At 40.2% G+C, this 18,823-nt stretch overlaps 1 protein-coding gene and 1 long non-coding RNA gene across 2 annotated transcripts in view; one reads left to right on the top strand and one right to left on the bottom strand.

Annotated features, from left to right (window-relative positions):
• The window catches only part of cfap144 (cilia and flagella associated protein 144), a 64,263-nt gene extending 53,507 nt beyond the window's left edge, over positions 1-10,756 (bottom strand). The window contains exon 1 of the mRNA XM_072914689.1: positions 10,718-10,756. The gene's annotated coding sequence lies outside the window, so the exon portion shown is untranslated. The remainder of the gene's footprint in view (positions 1-10,717) is intronic.
• LOC133616439 (uncharacterized) lies at positions 192-17,722 on the top strand. Its single transcript, XR_009816866.1, has 3 exons — positions 192-377; positions 17,252-17,391; positions 17,470-17,722. It is a non-coding gene; the product is annotated as an uncharacterized lncRNA (long non-coding RNA).
• The last annotated feature ends 1,101 nt before the right edge of the window (positions 17,723-18,823 follow it).

The raw sequence follows: 18,823 nt of genomic DNA, 5'->3' as shown, positions 1-18,823 counted from the left end.
TGCACATTCTGATTGACAGTCAACAGTATAAATATGGAGGTGACATTTGGTCACAGCAGCAGTTAAAGTGTCTTTAGTGATCAAAGGTGAAAAGTGTCAACAATGTGTGTCTCAATATGTGGACATAACCTAAAACAGAACGCAATCTCAGTACAAGCACTGAGCAGTTCCAAATTAGAGTTAGTCTGCAAACCACGTCACCTTTTTTGTGCGTGAACCCGGAAAGGTGACCAAGACTTGTTAACGTCAGTCCTATTTTTGTCATCCATCCATCCCTCCAGCCACTGCACTCCCTCGTCTCCTGAGAGGAAAGTAGGCTCATTCGTCAGCACTGCCATGGCTGTACTTTCTCATTTGTCTGTCACCGGTTCGCCTCGGTAAGTTAACGGCAACTCGATTCCCTGCGTTCTTTCATTCTGCGTTCACACTCGTTCAGGTGATTGAGCACTCGGGAACTTAACTGCTTGGAAGTCACATAAGGAAGGGCTTTCCCCGTCCGTACGTTGACTGATAAATGGGCGTCAGGAGGCCTGGGAGGAGAGCTTCTGTCCCCTGCTGCAATAAGTGCTTACACAGGAAAAGGAGGCGCTCGACTAAATCCATCCTCTGTTCTGTCTGTCTTTCTTCTGCATGTTTCTTTCCTCTCGCTTCCAACAGTGCCGCCTCTGTCTGCAAGTCTGCACCCGATCCACAGTGACTGAACCTATTTTGTTCCAGGCCTCGTCTCATGGCCGACACATTAGCCTGATGGATTATTAGAAAACAGTGTCGCGCACATGCTGTAATTGCAAAGGCATTTTAAGTCACATTAAATCAGGATCATTTTCACTTGGAATATTTAAAAAGGAACAGTTCGGTATGGTCGTCTGTTTATTTTGAAATCATACTCTTAAATGGCCGATCACCACTCAGGTTATTGCATCAAGAACGCAAATTGGAGTCATACAAACCAACCATTTTGAACAATATTAGATTACCTACATGTCTTTCATGCAAAAACACAATTGAAAAATACAAAATGTGTATTTTCTTTTATGAAATTAAGCGATGTTACGTTATGGTTATATATTGTTTTTTTGTTTTTTTGTATTGGTTTTATATGTATTTATTTTTTGTTTTTATTCAGTCATTGGTGGAGCTAAGGATAATATTTGAATATTGTTTTTAGTATCGTTGTGCAGCACTTTGGAAACATGTTGTTGTTTAAATGTGCTGTATAAATAAAGTGGATTGGATTGGATATAATGTAGTGACTGGGGATGAGTGAATACCTGTCACATTTTAAACCGATACATTACTGATTCCCGGTACACTAGTATACTCAATGGTATACATTTTTGGTACTTTTGTGTGCGTGTTCATGAGGTTATAAATGTAATTATTTTTAAATAATATATATATATATATATATATATATATATATATATATATATATATATATATATATATATAAATATCAGTGACGTGCAGTCACTAGAGGCAGGTGAGGCGGGGCCTCACCTGCCATCATGGAAAGAAAAAAAATGTAAAAAGAAAAAAAAAAAATTAAATTGTTATATGTATCCAGTGATTATACTATAAAGTTATTTTCCATTTAACTTCACCAGTTTTAGATTGTTTTTATTCAAAATCGCTGAATTTTCACATTTACCGTTCAAATACTGAGAAGAGACGGTGCGGTGAAAAGCAGCCAGTTGAGGCACGTCACTCAGTGCCTCAACATGGATTCCGGACTCGGCTAACTGCTGGCCTGCTGTGCAGTGAGACTGTATTGCTATATGAATTATATTATACATTTCCATAGTTTAGTTAGCTGAGGTATATAATGTACAGTGTACAACTGTATGTGTAACGTATTTCTTGTGCTGAGCTATTATAAAACGGCTGCAAAAGACGCACCGGCTGAGGCTCCAGTAATCCCGCCTCCTGCACCCCCGCCGTAGAATTGTTATATCAACTAAAGCCCACACTTAAACTTCCCATGTGCAAGATTGAATCTATTTAAAAAAGTTATTTCATAAGAAGCCAAAAAGTGCAAAAACAATAATGTTCGTGTTGGAGGAGTTGTGAATGACTGCAGGGCCACAACATTAGGTACACCTGCAGACTGCAGGTGTATCTAATTCACAACTCCTCCAACACGAACATTATTGTTTTTGCACTTTTTGGCTTCTTATTAAATAACTTTTGTAACCTATTTTCATGGGCTTTCCTCTTTGTGATGTTAAGTTCCTGTTATGCGCTGTTATACAGTATATGCCTTGAGCTCTTATTTTGAAGGCGCTAAGAGCGGAAGTGATCACATGGGGTGGAGCGGAAGTTTTTGAAAGTAGGTAAATAAAGTGGTCCTCGTGTAAACTGGAGCCTCCGTGTTTGTTATTTTGTAGTTTCATACAGTATAGGCGACATTTATAAACCCTCGGTTACACTTTTTTAAATAGATTCAATCTTGCACGTGGAAAGTTTAGTTGTGGACTTCATTTATAAGTAAAGGTAAGACCATAATAACGTTTTTTTTAATTAAATGTGCTTTTTTGTGTGCTACAGTTTGTATGTGTAAAGTTAAAGTTAAGTTAAAGTAGCAATGATTGTTACACACACACTAGGTGTAATGAAATTTGTCGTCTGCATTTGACCCATCCCCATGTTATAATAAATGATAAATGGGTTGTACTTGTATAGCGCTTTTCTACCTTCAAGGTACTCAAAGCGCTTTGACACTACTTCCACATTTACCCATTCACACACACATTCACACACTGATGGAGGGAGCTGCCATGCAAGGCGCTAACCAGCATCCATTAGGAGCAAGGGTGAAGTGTCTTGCTCAGGACACAACGGACATGACGAGGTTGGTACTAGGTGGGGATTGAACCAGGGACCCTCGGGTCGCGCACGGCCACTCTTCCACTGCGCCACGCCGTCCCTATTGTTCACCCCCTGGGAGGTGAGGGGAGCAGTGGGCAGCAGCGGCGCCGCGCCCGGGAATCATTTTTGGTGATTTAACCCCCAATTCCAACCCTTGATGCTGAGTGCCAAGCAGGGAATAATGCTGGTATGAGCTTTTAAACATAACCCGTTAACTGCTGCCAATCAAATGGTGAATAAGATACTCTTTAGGGTTCATATGTTTGTAAATCTGACTGTGATGAAGTCAGTGCCTCACCAGCCATCAACCTCACCGCACGTCACTGATATATATATATATATACATATATATATATTTAACATTTAACCCTGAGATGATAGTGTTTACTGTGCTCTCCAGTGTAACATCTTGTTTTCTTACACTACAAATATGCATTAATTTCAGTTTGTTCTTGGTGTGTATCTGTAGTTGGGATGTAGTCATCGCCATTAAGTTTAATATTCCAATCTTGTTTTATATTAAGTGTTATACTGTAAGTATTGTACTTTTTACACACTGGCTGCTTAATTGGAATGTGCATTTTAGTTGTAATTTGTATAACTAAATTTGGAGGTGTTCAAAATTGCCATTTACATCACTAATGCTAATCAGTAGCATCTCTCTGGCATTTCCAGTGTAAATTTAGTTCAGTTCAGTTTCAGTTTATTTCGAACATGCATGCAATACAATGGAATGCATCACATATTTCCAGTTGTTTCATTACAGCACGTCGGAAAAGGAGTAGGAAGAAGCTGAGCTTATTTAATCCTACCCCTTTTCATACCATAGCAATGTTATTCTATTTCCTTGTTCTCTGTAACATAACAGTGAACAAATAAATAATACTTTAAGTAAGTAAAAAATATATTAAATACAAACATTATCTTTGTCTCAATAAAAAAAAAAAAAAAAAACACAAAACAAAACAAATAAAAAAAGGGTTCAAGATGTTCATCATAATTCTTGTTCTGTGTACTTTGTGAACACTTGTAGTTTGAACAGTCTCTTAAACAGAATCATATTGGTGCTTTGTTTGATTTTTTTGGTTAGTCCATTCCATAATTTTATTCCACATACAGATATGCTAAAATTAATTGTTGTACATTCTTGGGTAGCGGGTTATAGTTTGCTTTGTACATAATTTTAGCTGTTTGCAAATGCACCAAAACGTTGAATTTAAATAATTGTGATTTAATAAATAAAGGGTTTGTATGTTCTCTATATCCAATACTATGTATTATTCTAATGGATCTTTTTTGTAACACGGTTAGTGAATGAAGCACACATTTGTAGTTGTTTCCCCATATTTATACACAACAACTCAGATATGGTAACACTAGTGAGCAGTAAAGAATATGAAGTGTTTTTTGGTCTAGAAAATGTTTTGCTTTATTCATTACTGACGTGTTTCTTGCTACTTTATGTTGAATGTTTTTTACATGAGATTTCTTCATCTATTGTTACACCCAAATATGTGTTTTCTTTTACCCTTTCAATGTCTACTCCGTCTATTTGTATTGTGTTTGACTTTCTCTTTTACTGTTACCAAATTAGCATCGAGCTAGCATATTTTGAAAAATGGAGGCTTACTTTTTAGCGCTTTCTATCAGGCATGCTTGCTTTGTTGTCATGGAAAATTGCAGCCTAACTTAGAAGTCCAGCTGAGTACGTTATTAATATCCCTGTTTATACACCTTGTGTCTGAGTCTGTAACCGGAAGTAACGTCACATGCAACAAAGGTAGCAAAATATGGTACCCTTTCATTCAACAGTAATCTTAACCCGGTAAAAGCACAGAATTTGGCACCGATCACTGGTCAAAGAGGAGAAACGGATGATAATTAGTGCCATTCCATTGACAAGTTGATACATTTGTGATACATGCATGTTACATAAACTGATAATACAAAGTCCTGGAGGTCACCAGGAGTCAACTGTAGGCCCCTATTGGTTTATATATTTCACCAAACCTTTGTAGTATGGCAAGACCTGCTGACTCATTTCTAATTTTCAAACAGTTTGACAACTAAGGCAATGGCCAATGGGGCTGACTACGATTAGCGTTCCTGTTTTGCCTAAACAAATATGGTTTTGGCATAAAATGTGCAAGACCACAGGATTTAATTGTTATGAAATATACTGAAAATTGAATATATTACCATCATTTCACAATGGTTAGACTCTAAATAGTTTGTGTTCCCTACATACAACTCTCAGTAAAATAAGTACATCATTGCAACTACCGTATTTTTCGGACTATAATTCGCAGTTTTTTTCATAGTTTGGCCGGGGGTGCGAAATTATTAACACATTACCGTAAAATATCAAATAATATTATTTAGCTCATTCACGTAAGAGACTAGACGTATAAGATTTCATGGGATTTAGCGATTAGGAGTGACAGATTGTTTGGTAAACGTATAGCATGTTCTATATGTTATAGTTATTTGAATGACTCTTACCATAATATGTTACGTTAACATACCAGGCACGTTCTCAGTTGGTTATTTATGCCTCATATAACGTACACTTATTCAGCCTGTTGTTCACTATTTATTTTAAATTGCCTTTCAAATGTCTATTCTTGGTGTTGGGTTTTATCAAATACATTTCCCCAAAAAATGCGACTTATACTCCGGTGCAACTTATATATGTTTTTTTCCTTCTTTATTATGCATTTTCGGCAGGCGCGACTTATACTCTGAAAAATACGGTATGTACAATGGCATATTTACTCTTGAAACCGTATCAACACACATGTATAGTTTTGACCCCTAAGAGGATGCAAACAATTGCCTAGATGCCCAACAATAACATACGGAGTAAATTAAACCGAAGCAGAAATAACTGATGTACTTTTTTAACCTTATCTCTGAGAGTGAAGGCTCACTGAAAGCTTGATGCCAAAGCTGAAAGAAGTTCAGGTTAGAGCAAGCAGATTTTAAACTCTTTGTGTTACTGATCGTAACTTGACGACCTCTGGCTTTTCATTTTCAGCTAATATTTGGTCACCTGAAGCTATTACGTTAGAGAAAGTTGCTTGGGGCAGGGAGCACCTGCTGGTAGTGATTCATCACCTGTTGGGTGCGGGAGTCCGCATAAGCGACTGGTGTGACGTGGAGAGTGAGCAGCTGTTATTGAGAGTTAATTGAGAACGATTAGGGTGATTAATCGCTTGGTTTGAAGCAAAAACGCAAGACGGATCAACATGTCTTACTGAGTAAATAGTTTGTGAAAAATGTTTATGCAGGGTCGCACAATGATGCAGTGTGTGTTAGGAATGTGTATTGGGCTTAGGAGGAACAACTTTTCTGGAAGGAAATAGCCTTATTAAATACAAAGCCCAAAACCAGTGAAGTTGGCACGTTGTGTAATTCGTCAATAAAAACAGAATACAATGATTTGCAAATCCTTTTCAACTTATATTCAATTGAATAGACTGCAAAGACAAGATATTTAATGTTCGACCTGAGAAACTTTATTTTTTTTTTGCAAATAATCATTAACTTAGAATTTAATGACAGCAACGCATTGCAAACAAATTGGCACGGGGCAGTTTTTACTACTGTGTTACATGGCATTTCCTTTTAACAACACTCTGTAAACGTTTGGGAACTGAGCACATTTTTTGAAGCTTTTCAGATGGAATTCTTTCCCATTCTTGCTTGATGTAAAGCTTAAGTTGTTCAACAGTCCGGGTCTCCATTATCGTATTTTACGCTTCATAATGCGCCACACATTTTCAATGGGAGACAGGTCTGGACTACAGGCAGGCCAGTCTAGTACCCGCACTCTTTTACTATGAAGCCACGATGTTGTGACACGTGGCTTGGCATTGTCTTGCTGAAATAAGCAGGGGCGTCCACGATAATGTTGCTTGGATGTCAACATATGTTCCTCCAAAACTTGTATGTACCTTTTAGCATTAATGGTGCCTTCACAGATGTGTAAGTTACCCATGTCTTGGGCACTAATACGCCCCCATACCATCACAGATGCTGGCTTTTGAAATTTGCGCCTAGAACAATTCGGATGTTTTTTTCCCCCTCTTTGTTCCAGAGGACACAACGTCCACAGTTTCCAAAAGTTTTAAAATGTGGACTCGTCAGACCACAGAACACTCTTACACTTTGCATCAGTCCATCTTAGATGAGCTCGGGCCCAGGTCAGCCAGCGGCGTTTCTGGGTGTTGTTGATGAATGGCTTCCGCTTTGCATAGTAGTAACTGTAGTTACTGACAGTGGTTTTTTGAGTGTTCCCGAGCCCATGTGGTGATATCCTTTACACACTGATGTCATTTTTTGATGCAGTACTGCCTGAGGGGTCCAATGTCACGGGCATTCATTGTTACGTGCAGTGATTTCTCCAGATTCTCTGAACATTTTGATGATATTGCAGATCTTATATGGTGAAATCCCTAAATTCCTCGCAATAGCTCGTTGAGAAATGTTGCTCTTAAACTGTTCGACAATTTGCTCACACATTTGTTCACAAAGTGGTGACCCTCGCGCCATCCTCGTGTGTGAATGACTGAGCATTTCATGGAAGCTGATATTATACCCAATCATGGCACCCACCTGTTCCCAATTAGCCTGTCCACCTGTGGGATGTTCCAAATAAGTGTTTGATGAGCATTCCTCAACTTTCTCAGTCTTTTTTGCCATTTGTGCCAGCTTTTTGAAACGTGTTGCAGGCATCAAATTCCGAATGAGCTAATATTTGCAAAAAATAACAAAAGGTTTCCAGTTCGAACATTAAGTATCTTGCCTTTGCAGTCTATTCAATTGAATATAAGTTGACAAGGATTTGCAAATCATTGTATTCTCTTTTTATGTACGATTTACACAACGTGCCAATTTCACTGGTTTTGGGTTTTGTACTAAAAAGTGTGTGCAAACTATAAAATGCGGTGTACTATTAGTGGATGTGTTGCTTTTGATCTCCTAAGACTGCGTGTGCAATTGATAACAAGTGTAAAAGTGGCTGGTGCTAACAGAGTGTGTGCTGGAAATAAAAAAATAAAAAAATAAAATGTGTTTTTTAATATAAATTAATAAAATAAAAAACACCAGCGGACACCAAAACACATCAATTGAATTTGCTTTAATTAGCCCCCTAAGTCAGTCAGTAGCTATACAATTATAAAATTACATTGCTGAACAGACCATATGGCTCATATTTTCCATTTATTACATATATGTTGAAAAGCATACGTAGGAAAGAGCTGCAGAGTGATTGCCTCCTTTCTCACAGTCATTTCTGTGCGACTGCCAGTTTTCACGTACATTTCATACATGCGAAATATAGAACAGATTCAGTCTTGATAGATCACACTGCCTGGGGTAAATAATTAAATGTGCGTCTTCTCCAAGTGTTGTGGCCGTTCTGATACTTAGTATATATTCTGCATATATTCATGAAGACAGACACGCTAAATGGATTGCACGAGCAAAACAGATCAGCTTTGTGTGCGCTATCAATTTTGCACGTGTTTTAATACAAGCAAACTTTGAATAGATCCTGCCCACAGTGTTTATGCCAGGTTTGCCAGTTTCTGGTTGGCAGAATGGAGCTTTAATCTTCACAAGATTTAAAACAAATTTGGAAGACTTCCAAAATCAAATCACCAGTTGGGGGCAGGAGTGCAAAGCTAACAGGAAATGCAAGAACAAGCACAAGGGTTGTTTGGAAAAGCCACTGTTTCACTGGAATCTCGACTAAAATCTTGGGTTTGGGTCGCAGTGGAAGGCTGAATATTGATTATGGGAGTTCAGGTACATTTTAGGAGTAGATTGACTACAGGTACTAAGGTCAGTTATGTATTAGTGATGTATGATAATATCGGACTGCCGATATTATCGGTCGATAAATGCTTTAAAATTCAATATCGGAAATTATCAATATAGGTTTCAAAAAGTAACATTTATGACTTTTTAAAACGTTGCTGTGTAGACGGACGTAAGGAGAAGTACAGAGCGCCAATAAACCTTAAAGGCACTGCCTTTGCGTGCCGGCCCAAACACATGATATCTATGGCTTTTCACACACACAAGTGAATGCATGCATACTTGATCAATAGCCATAGAGGTCACACTGAGGGTGGCCGTATAAACAACTTTAACACTGTTACAAATATACGCCACACTGTGAACCCACACCAAACAAGAATGACAAGCACATTTCGGGAGAACATCAGCATCGTAGCACAACATAAACACAACAGAACAAATATCCAGAACCCCTTGCAGCACTAACTCTTCTGGGACACTACAATATACACCCCTCGCTACCCCCTCCCCCCCCCCCACAACCCCGCCCACCTCAACCTCCTCATGCTCTCTCAGGGAGAGCATGTCCCAAATTCCAAGCTGCTGTTTTGAGGCATGTTAAAAAAAATAACGCACTTTGTGACTTCAATAATAAATATGGCAGTGCCATGTTGGCATTTTTTTACATAACTTAAGTTGATTTATTTTGGAAAACCTTGTTACATTGTTTAATGCATCCAGCGGGGCATCACAACAAAATTAGGCATAATAATGTGTTGATTCCACGACTGTATATATCGGTATCGGTTGATATCGGAATCAGTAATTAAGAGTTGGACAATATCGGAATATCGGATATCGGCAAAAAAGCCATTATCGGACATCTCTATTATGTATACATTGCAAGATGTATCTAAATATTTACTGGTGTTTTTCTGTTGTAGTTGTTTTAGAACGTTATAGAGACAAGATTGTCTGTCAACAGGGAAACATTTTACAACCTATAGCAGTGAAAGTGATAGGCTAAACCAACTAATTTTTTTCCCTTTAAAAAGCATTAACCTAATTGTTTTGGACAAAAACAAAAAGTTCTTATGCTGTCAGTAGTTTTTTTTAATTATTATTTTAATTTTGGCAGATTTGCCAAAGGCTGTCTGTGAGTACAATTCTTACCAAGAAAGAAAGTGTATTATGCTGCTGATCTTGGCACAATGTATCACAGTTTTGGGTTCTGCAGAGCAACTATCTTCAATTGCCCAGATTTTCTTGAATGTTTTTGACTTCTGCCCAGCACACTTCCTGGCCAAATGTTATTCTTAGAGGTCTGAGAACCTGACATCAAAACAAAGTCCGATGGGTTATTAAACTATCCACTTCTACAATAACTTTTTTTTATTATTACACACAAGCCTGCACATAGTAATCCCTTGGATGAGGGTGCCAATGCAATTTATTCAACATTCAAGGGCATATGAAACCAGGACCCAAAATAACATCTGGAGGGATTTGATTACGAGGAATAGCCAAGAGAGGTGTTTGAGTTTGATGGTGCAAATGTATCAAAAGAATATAATCAAAATGAAGCTGGCCAAATACAGGATTGATTAATAAGCCTGGCTGTCCAAACTGTTTTCTTATCGATATTATTGTTCCCTCGCTGAGTTTATAAAGTGCTGCGCATTTTGCAATAAAATGTGAGAATGAATAAAAATCAGTAAATTATGCAAAGGCTATGCAGGGTTAACATTTTTAAAGCTATAAAGGTAAGTGTTGACACCTTTATTTGAAAGTCAATCACCCAATGTTATCAACATAGCCTATTTTCTTTTACGTTGATTATTAACTAGGTGGTTCTCAAACTTTGTCTGACACGTCCGCTGTTAGAAGAAGATACGTTCTCTCATCCCGCCCCCCCCCCCAAAAATGTATAAATATTATATCTCATTTCTTGTGCAAATAAAGAAAAATATTATGTGCATGTCATCTTTGCAAGCCAGTTTTGGGGCGCATCGGCACTCAATTTTTACAAGAGGATACTCACACGGGGACCTTGTAGCAGTGTTGAACTTGGACGCCACGCGCATGTACTCACACACTTGACTTTGTGCCTTATTTCGAGTCTTTCTATTTATTTTTCATGCAAAGTGACCTGCCTGTCATTCCGCCACACCCTCCCAGTTTGAGAATCACTGGACTAAATTATGAGAAATGTTAGTTTGATTTAAGTTCTTTACAGAAGACAACATAATTTAATATACAGTGGTACCTTGGTTGTTGTATACATTCATCCATCCATCCATTTTCTACCGCTTGTCCCTTTCAGGGTCGCGGGGGGTGCTGGAGCCTACAGCCTCGGTTAAATATTGTGGGAACAAACTAGTCATTTCGCTTTGAGTGCCCAAACAAAGAATCCCCGGGGTAGACCATGGGTCTTCAGAAGGTGGCACGTGGGCCAAATTCGGCCCGCTGATGTCCTTCCATTTGGCCTGCTAAACGTTTCCCAAAAAATAAAAAATACAGTTTCAAAGTCAACTACTCATTAATGGGAGAGTCACACATTGGGTGGCTCCGTAGCTCAATGGACAATTATTTTTGTTCTCTTAATAAGGGGATTTGGGTTTAATTTCGAGTTAAGGTCGATAGTGATGTGTACCATTACTGTTTTTACTGGCACTTAAAGGAAAATTGCACTTTTTTGAGAAATTTTGTCCATAATGCACAACCTATATGTTAGACAAGAACACACGTCTTTCTCTTTTCTGTGTAATGGTACAGCGGTGAAGGAGACAGCACTGAGACAGGGATGTCTTTTAGCCTTAGGCGTGTTTATTAGCACAGACGTGTGTAAGTATACCAAATACGTGGTGTGTGACTATGTGATGCGTTTAACTGGTGAGTGTTACCGTACAATTTTGAAGGTGCGTGTAGTCCAGAGGGGGCAAGGCAGGCTCGGAGGTCTGTGGACAAGCAAGAGGTCAAGGGCAGGAGTGAGGCGTCAGAGTCCGTGTCCAAGCGAGAGGTCGAGACCAGGGAGGGCAGCAAGAAGACCAGAGGGAATCTGGGGAGACGAGACACACAGCTCGAATCCAGGGAACGAAGAGGAGCTGCGGGATGACAACACAGGACAAGACACAATGAGCACAGAGGAGGGGAAAGACAGAGAGCGAGTAGGCGCATGAAAAAGGAGCTAGAGACGTGTGGGCTTACTGTACTATACAGGTGGCTATACGTTCTGGCACTGGAACGCAGGACAAGCTGGCTTAAGAAGGACGTGGAGCTCTCATCAGGGCAGGTGTGTTGATTGCCAATCAACACACCTGGCAGGAGAGGCACGCCCATGGCCGTGCCCAGAGGCGCGCTCAGAGGAGCGCACAGAAGAATGTGCGGTGGCAGGTGCTTGAGCCGTAACATTCTGTGCTTCATAATTACTGAAAAACAGCAAGCAAGAGGCGGCTAACAATGTAGGTAATGGGGAGTCATTCCTTCTGCCTATTCTTTGTATTCAGTCACGTGCCTTTTTCTGACCTGTGTACTTGGTCAACCAAACCAATATGGCTGCTGTGCACCAAAGAGTGTGCAAACTATCTGAGTACACAAGGGGCCTAGATATTACTGCTAAGAGCAGATAGGAGCAAAAAAAATCTAACTATGCAATAGAATTGATCCCAAAACGTTATATATATAAAAAAAAAAGATTTATCGAGTGATCTCAAGGTTTAACCTTCAGTCGCATTCCCAGACATATCGAACTATCTGGTGCTCCAAATGTCATTCTACACAACAAAACCGATGAATGCTTGGAAAAGCATGGAAGTCTACAATTTTGGATAAATCGTGCATCGTTTTTGCTCCGTTAATGTTGCATTTCATCATTTAACTTGTTGTCTTGCGAGACGTCTCCTCGTAAACAAACTGCGAGTAGCACTCAATAGCCTTGAGTCACTGTTTTTTATTTTCCCATTATGTTAACCACTCATAAAGATAATGGGGGACACCTCTTAAGACCTGGCTGGTTGTGAAAGAAGACGGAGAAGGGATCGCAGCTCACTTGTCGTTGCACACGTCGTTACGAGTACGCATGGTTTTCCCCGTCTTTATCAAAATATAACTATAGATCCCAACTTGGGCACGTGCTGAAAGCTTCATTTATTTTTGCAGCTTTTGGTAAAAGCTTAACTCATTTTGCTCACATTTGTTTTCCTTTATTTAAAGATGTTAAAGAACCAATGATTGTCTCACACACACACTAGGTGTGGTGAAATGTATCCTCTGCATTTGACCCATCTCCTTGTTCACCCCCTGGGAGGTGAGGGGAGCAGTAGCGGTGCAACGCCCGGGATTTAGTGATTTAACCTTTGATGCTGAGTGCCAAGCAGGGAGGTAATGGCTCCCATTTTTATAGTATTTGGTATGACTCGGCCGGGGTTAGAACTCACAACCTACCGATCTCAGGGCGGACACTCTAACCACTAGGCCACTGAGTAGGCCTAGTGGTTAGACTCACCGTGTCTAAAAAAAGGTGCTTTACAAAATTCTCATAGCAAAAATGCGTTTTAAGAACTCCGAAACAAGACAAAATACAAATAATATCAATATAATACTCAATTGGGAAATACTAAACGTTAAAAGTATATCAAACAAAGCTTTACCGAAGTGATCATTGCAGATATGTACACTCGTTCACCCTTCTTGATTACCTTTCGAGGAACTTTGAAGAACGTTTTCCTTTTTGCAATTTGAATGGTTCCAGCAGCCGACAATAACATAAGCATAGGGTTTTCTTAAAGAAAAGCAACATGCCACCCAGAACACTTTGCATATTTAATGAGCCGGATGTGACATCAGGTCAATACAACCTATAAAAACCCCGAAACACATTAAATAAATGCCAACAATACTCCAATTCCATACTGTGACCTGCATATTTACCAAGCTGTAGACATTGTTATTGCAAGCTAACACCAAGAACATACTTTTAGGCCTCTTCTACACTAAGCCGGCTAAGGTTATCCAGGCTATAACCCACCTCTTATGCCTTCTGATCTCTCTCTCTCGCTCTCTCTCTCTCTCTCTCTCTCTCTCTCTCTCTCTCTCTCTCTCTCTCTCTATGTCCACTACTTGCTGTACATATCCTACCAAGTCAGACCTACACTGTTTCAATATCCATTTCTCTGTTCTCAATTGTTGATGACTGGTGATAACAACCAAACCTAACCCCCCCACCCCCTCCACACCCCGAATTGTAAATAATGTAAATAATTCAATGTATACACCCTGATGATTATCTTGTGTGATGACTGTATTATGATGATAGTATATATCAGGGGTCGGCAACCCAAAATGGTGAAAGAGTCATATTGAACCAAAAATACAAAAACAAATCTGTCTGGAGACACAAAAAATTAAAAGCCTTATTACATACAGATAGTGTGTCATGAGATATAAATTGAATTAAGAGGACTTAAAGGAAACTAAATGCCCTCAAATATAGCTACAAATGAGGCATAATGATGCAATATGTACATAGAGCTAGCCTAAATAGCATGTTAGCATCGTTTAGTTTGCAGTCTTGCAGTGACCAAATATGTCTGATTAGCACTCCACACAAGTCAATAACATGAACAAAACTCACCTTTGTGCATTCACGCTCAAAGTTAAAAGTTTGATGGACAAAATAAGACATAAAAAGAAGTGGCATAAAACACGTTCTAGAAAGTCGGAGAAAGTTATACATGTAAACAAACTATGGTGAGTTCAAGGACCACCAAAATTAGTAGGACAAAACCACGCTCGCCAAATACTCGAATCAGTGAAGCATGTTTAATATAAACAGTGTGCTTTATAACAATTAAGGAGGATTGTGTCATGTTTGTCCTCCTACAGAAACCATATTAAAACAAAAAATATGTTTTTTTCACCCTCATCTTTTTTTAATTTTTCATACATTTTTGAAAAAGCTCCAGAGAGCCACTAGGGCGGCGCTAAAGAGCCGCATGCGGCTCTAGAGCCGCGGGTTGCCGACTCCTGGTATATATGATAGTACATATCTGTATCATGAATCAATTTAAGTGGACCCCGACTTAAACAAGTTGAAAAACTTATTCGGGTGTTACCATTTAGTGGTCAATTGTACGGAATATGTACTTCACTGTGCAACCTACTAATAAAAGTCTCAATCAATCAATCAAACCTTGTCCACACACACACAATGCTAACGTTTAAGACCCCCCCCACCGTCTGCCGGCACAACGCGACCTAGTACGCATGCGTGAAAAAACATGCGCTCGTCATAGTCATCTCTGACCTGGAAGTGTATTCTTTCCCTGTGATTCAATGTAGACTATTGCCACATTTCTTTTAACAGTAAACCTTGCTTGCCTCACCATCAGCAGCTGTTAGACTATTGTAGTGAATCACACCTGAACCATCGTACATGAATCATCTTTAATGGACGTGTGGAAGTAAACACTGTGATAAAGGACATTTTACAACAATCAATGTAGGGCTCTAGATATCTGGTCAGGACACTGTGCTTGTAGGCTGAAATTGGCGGTCGTACTTGACGGCCGCAACCACTTCATGGCTTTACAAAACAAAACAAAACAAAACTAGACGTTGAGTAATCGCTCTACATACATTGCGGACAATAACTGATAGTCCGGTTTGCCAGTCCAAATGCATTCGCTGTTTTCCGTAGTACAACGGGAGCCTGCATTCTCGTTGTCTCCCCTTCGACAAATGGACAGAGTTTTTCGCTAAATAGAATCACAACTGACCTGGACATTCGAAAGTTCTCTTGCCGTTCCTCTAACACAACACACTCGGTGACAAACATATCCCACCAGGCTGCCGTTCTTCCAGGACTTATCCAAAACCGTCGCTCAACTTTGCTATGTTGCCGTCTGAGATGTGTTGTATCCGAAATAGCTGCAATCGCCCGTTTCCTTCTCTTAAGGTATTCATGTGTGATTTCCAAAAGCGCCTGTACATGTACAAGAATGAGAAACACGGGCATGTCTGGATGACTCGTCTCCATATTTCCAGTGGTTACCTCCGAGTTACGATACCGCTTGTTATGAAGCTGGCTGTGGCGCGTTCTTTCTGACGTCACTTCCTGTGCGGGGCATGGACTTTCTGGCGTCACTTCTTCTCCGAACTCAGTTTATAAACGATCAATGAGTCCATACAAAGGGCAGCATGGTGGAAGAGGGGTTTGTGTGTCTGCCTCACAATACGAAGGTCCTGAGTAGTCTTGGGTTCAATCCCGGGCTCGGGATCTTTCTGTGTGGAGTTTGCATGTTCTCCCTGTGACTGTGTGGGTTCCCTCCGGGTACTCCGGCTTCCTCCCACCTCCAAAGACATGCACCTGGGGATAAGTTGATTGGCAACACTAAATTGGCCCTAGTGTGTGAATGTGAGTGTGAATGTTGTCTGTCTATCTGTGTTGGCCCTGCGATGAGGTGGCGACTTGTCCAGGGTGTACGCCGCCTTCCGCCCGATTGTAGCTGAGATAGGCTCTAGCGCCCCCGCGACCCCAAAGGGAATAAGCGGTAGAAAATGGATGGATGGATGGGAGTCCAATGGGAGTCCATACAAAGCTAAGAGCCGGAGATTCAAGAAATACACAGCGCACTTAACCGTGTAAAAAAAATATCCAAGGAGGGGGACCTTAAACGATGGATTAGTGTGGCTGACACGATGGGGACGGCGTGGCGCGGTTAGGAGAGTGGCCGTGCCAGCAACCTGAGGGTTCCTGGTTTGATCCCCACCTTCTACCAACGTCCATTGTGTCTTTGAGCTAGACACTTCACCCTTGCTCCTGATGGTCGTGGTTAGCGCCTTGCATGGCAGCTCCCGCCATCAGTGTGTGAATGTGTGTGTGAATGGGTGAATGTGGAAATAGTGTCAAAGCGCTTTGAGTACCTTGAAGGTAGAAAAGCGCGATACAAGTGTAACCCATTTACCACTTAGGCTAAATAATTATTTGTTTAAGGAGTTATCTGGCTTAATGTAGACAGGGCCTTAGTAACACCGCATCTTGTTCACAGAAAGGTAAGCTAGCTACTGAGCTTCTGCTGAATCCCCATTTTGAATCCTACAGTTTGGAACAATTAAGACGATAAACCTGTATGGTGGAAGGTTGTGGCTATAAATTGAGAAGTTGGTAAACTGTCAAATTTAACTTAGACCCAAATCACTATGCTTGTTCCATCCTAACATACATGATGCTTAGTGTTTAACTATAGTTGGATCTGCTTAGCACACAGATCCTAAAACATGTACCTCAGACTCAGCCAAGATGTGGAGGACATCAGGCAGCTTGCAATTTGGTGTTGGTCATTATGGTTTTGGTAGCCATTTTTGTGTTATTTATATTTCTCTGGCACTGCATTGTGAAGAGAAAGTGCGATCAGCGCGCCTGCAGGAGCAAAGGTCACCGCTTCTGTCAATGGTGTCGAGGGCGGCACACCATCGGCTAGGGGTGGGGCATGTGCAGGATGGCGAGACACAGCTGGCAGGTGATTAGATTTCACAGGTGGTACCTAGTAATCTAATCATCTGTTGTCTTTAACAGTGAGCGGCCAGCGGAGGAGGAAGTGTTGGGAGAGACTGGAGAGAAAAGCTTCTGAAAAGATAGTGCTTGACTATACATGGACAATAAAACTCTGTTAAAACGGCACGCCTGGCTCCTGTGACGTGGTATCTGTGGAACGGGTAGGGATCGACTTCCACATGCATATATTAAGTAAAATTATAACATTTTTGAATAGAAACATTCTGTGTCATTTACAGCTGTGGTCCCCAACCACCGGTCCGGGGACCGGCCCCGGTCTGTGACACATTTGGTACCGGGCCGCACAGAGACATTAAATAATTTAGAACCAAACACATTTTCTCCTACTTAACTTTGGCCAGTCCCACCAGACCAATACTACCAATAAGCTTGTTCACAGATGTATAATGAAACTCCTGATAGGAAGTCGCCATTTGCTTTATTTGGTAAATTATTGTGACATGGGACAATGCACATTAATAAACATATAAAATGTACAGGTGCCATATCATAGCCAAAAGCTAGGTTCTCCATCTGCAGGTTGATGACCTAAGATCAGGAAGGATCAGGAAAAAAGTGACCATAGTAGTTAAAGTGCATAAGGCAGATGGAGAAGTGTAACATTTTTGCATATAATAATTGTACTGAAGCAAGAAAATACACATCTCCTTTGGCCTAGTAAGTCAAAGTGCAGGGTATTACTGCACGTAGTCCTATTACACAAGTAGTTAGCAATAACAGATGTATTTACACATGGAAAATTGGACCAAAACAAAAGCTAACATTAGTGTATCTATGTATGAAATATTGCACAAAATATGAATACATAACTTTTAGAAGGGAAATAGAAATCCATTGATATCTATGGGAACTAATGGCAAGTATTTCTAGCTTTATCATATATCCATGCTTTTGTCCTTGGATATGATGTATCATCTATAACCCATCGAATACTAAAGGCAAAAAAAGCCTACTACTAGCAAACATTTGTAAAAAAATAAGTAAATAAATAAAAGTCTATGGAGAGCTGTTTTGCAAAAGGAAAAGGCCAGGTTCTCCCACTAATTGAACGTCATGGTGAGTTTTTTATTCATTTTTCATGCACTTATTTGCTATATTTATCTGCCAGACGCGGAAGGCCGGTACGTGAAATTAATGCCTACATTAAACCGGTCCCTGGTGCAAAAAAGGTTGGGGAAACCTGATGTACAGCACCTGTGACGAGAGCACAGGTGAAACTGATTGGACAAATGTGGAGTTGAGAGACTGGCTGTGAAAACAGTTTTTTAACCACTTCTTACGCAACACTTGAGCCTTAGTTTTCTTTGTAGCTTTGTATGTAGTTAAAGTTGTTTTTGTTCACCTTGGCATGACTGTTGGAAAGAAGACCTTTTTTGCAAATAAAGCTATTATTTGAGAAACTTAATTTGTAGTCGGAAGTGCGTATGAAAGTGCACCACCTGCCCTGGCTCAGCCCACGGCCTTTGGTTTAGAAAATGGGAAAACTTGGAAAAGCCGATACAAATGGCCAGTGGCGAACAAGCTACGGAAAACAACGGAACCAAATCTGAACAGTTGCATAAGGTGAACAAG

Source organism: Nerophis lumbriciformis, linkage group LG14 (genome assembly GCF_033978685.3).
Source record: "Nerophis lumbriciformis linkage group LG14, RoL_Nlum_v2.1, whole genome shotgun sequence".
Taxonomy (NCBI): domain Eukaryota; kingdom Metazoa; phylum Chordata; class Actinopteri; order Syngnathiformes; family Syngnathidae; genus Nerophis; species Nerophis lumbriciformis.
This window is presented reverse-complemented; position numbering and strand designations above follow the sequence as displayed.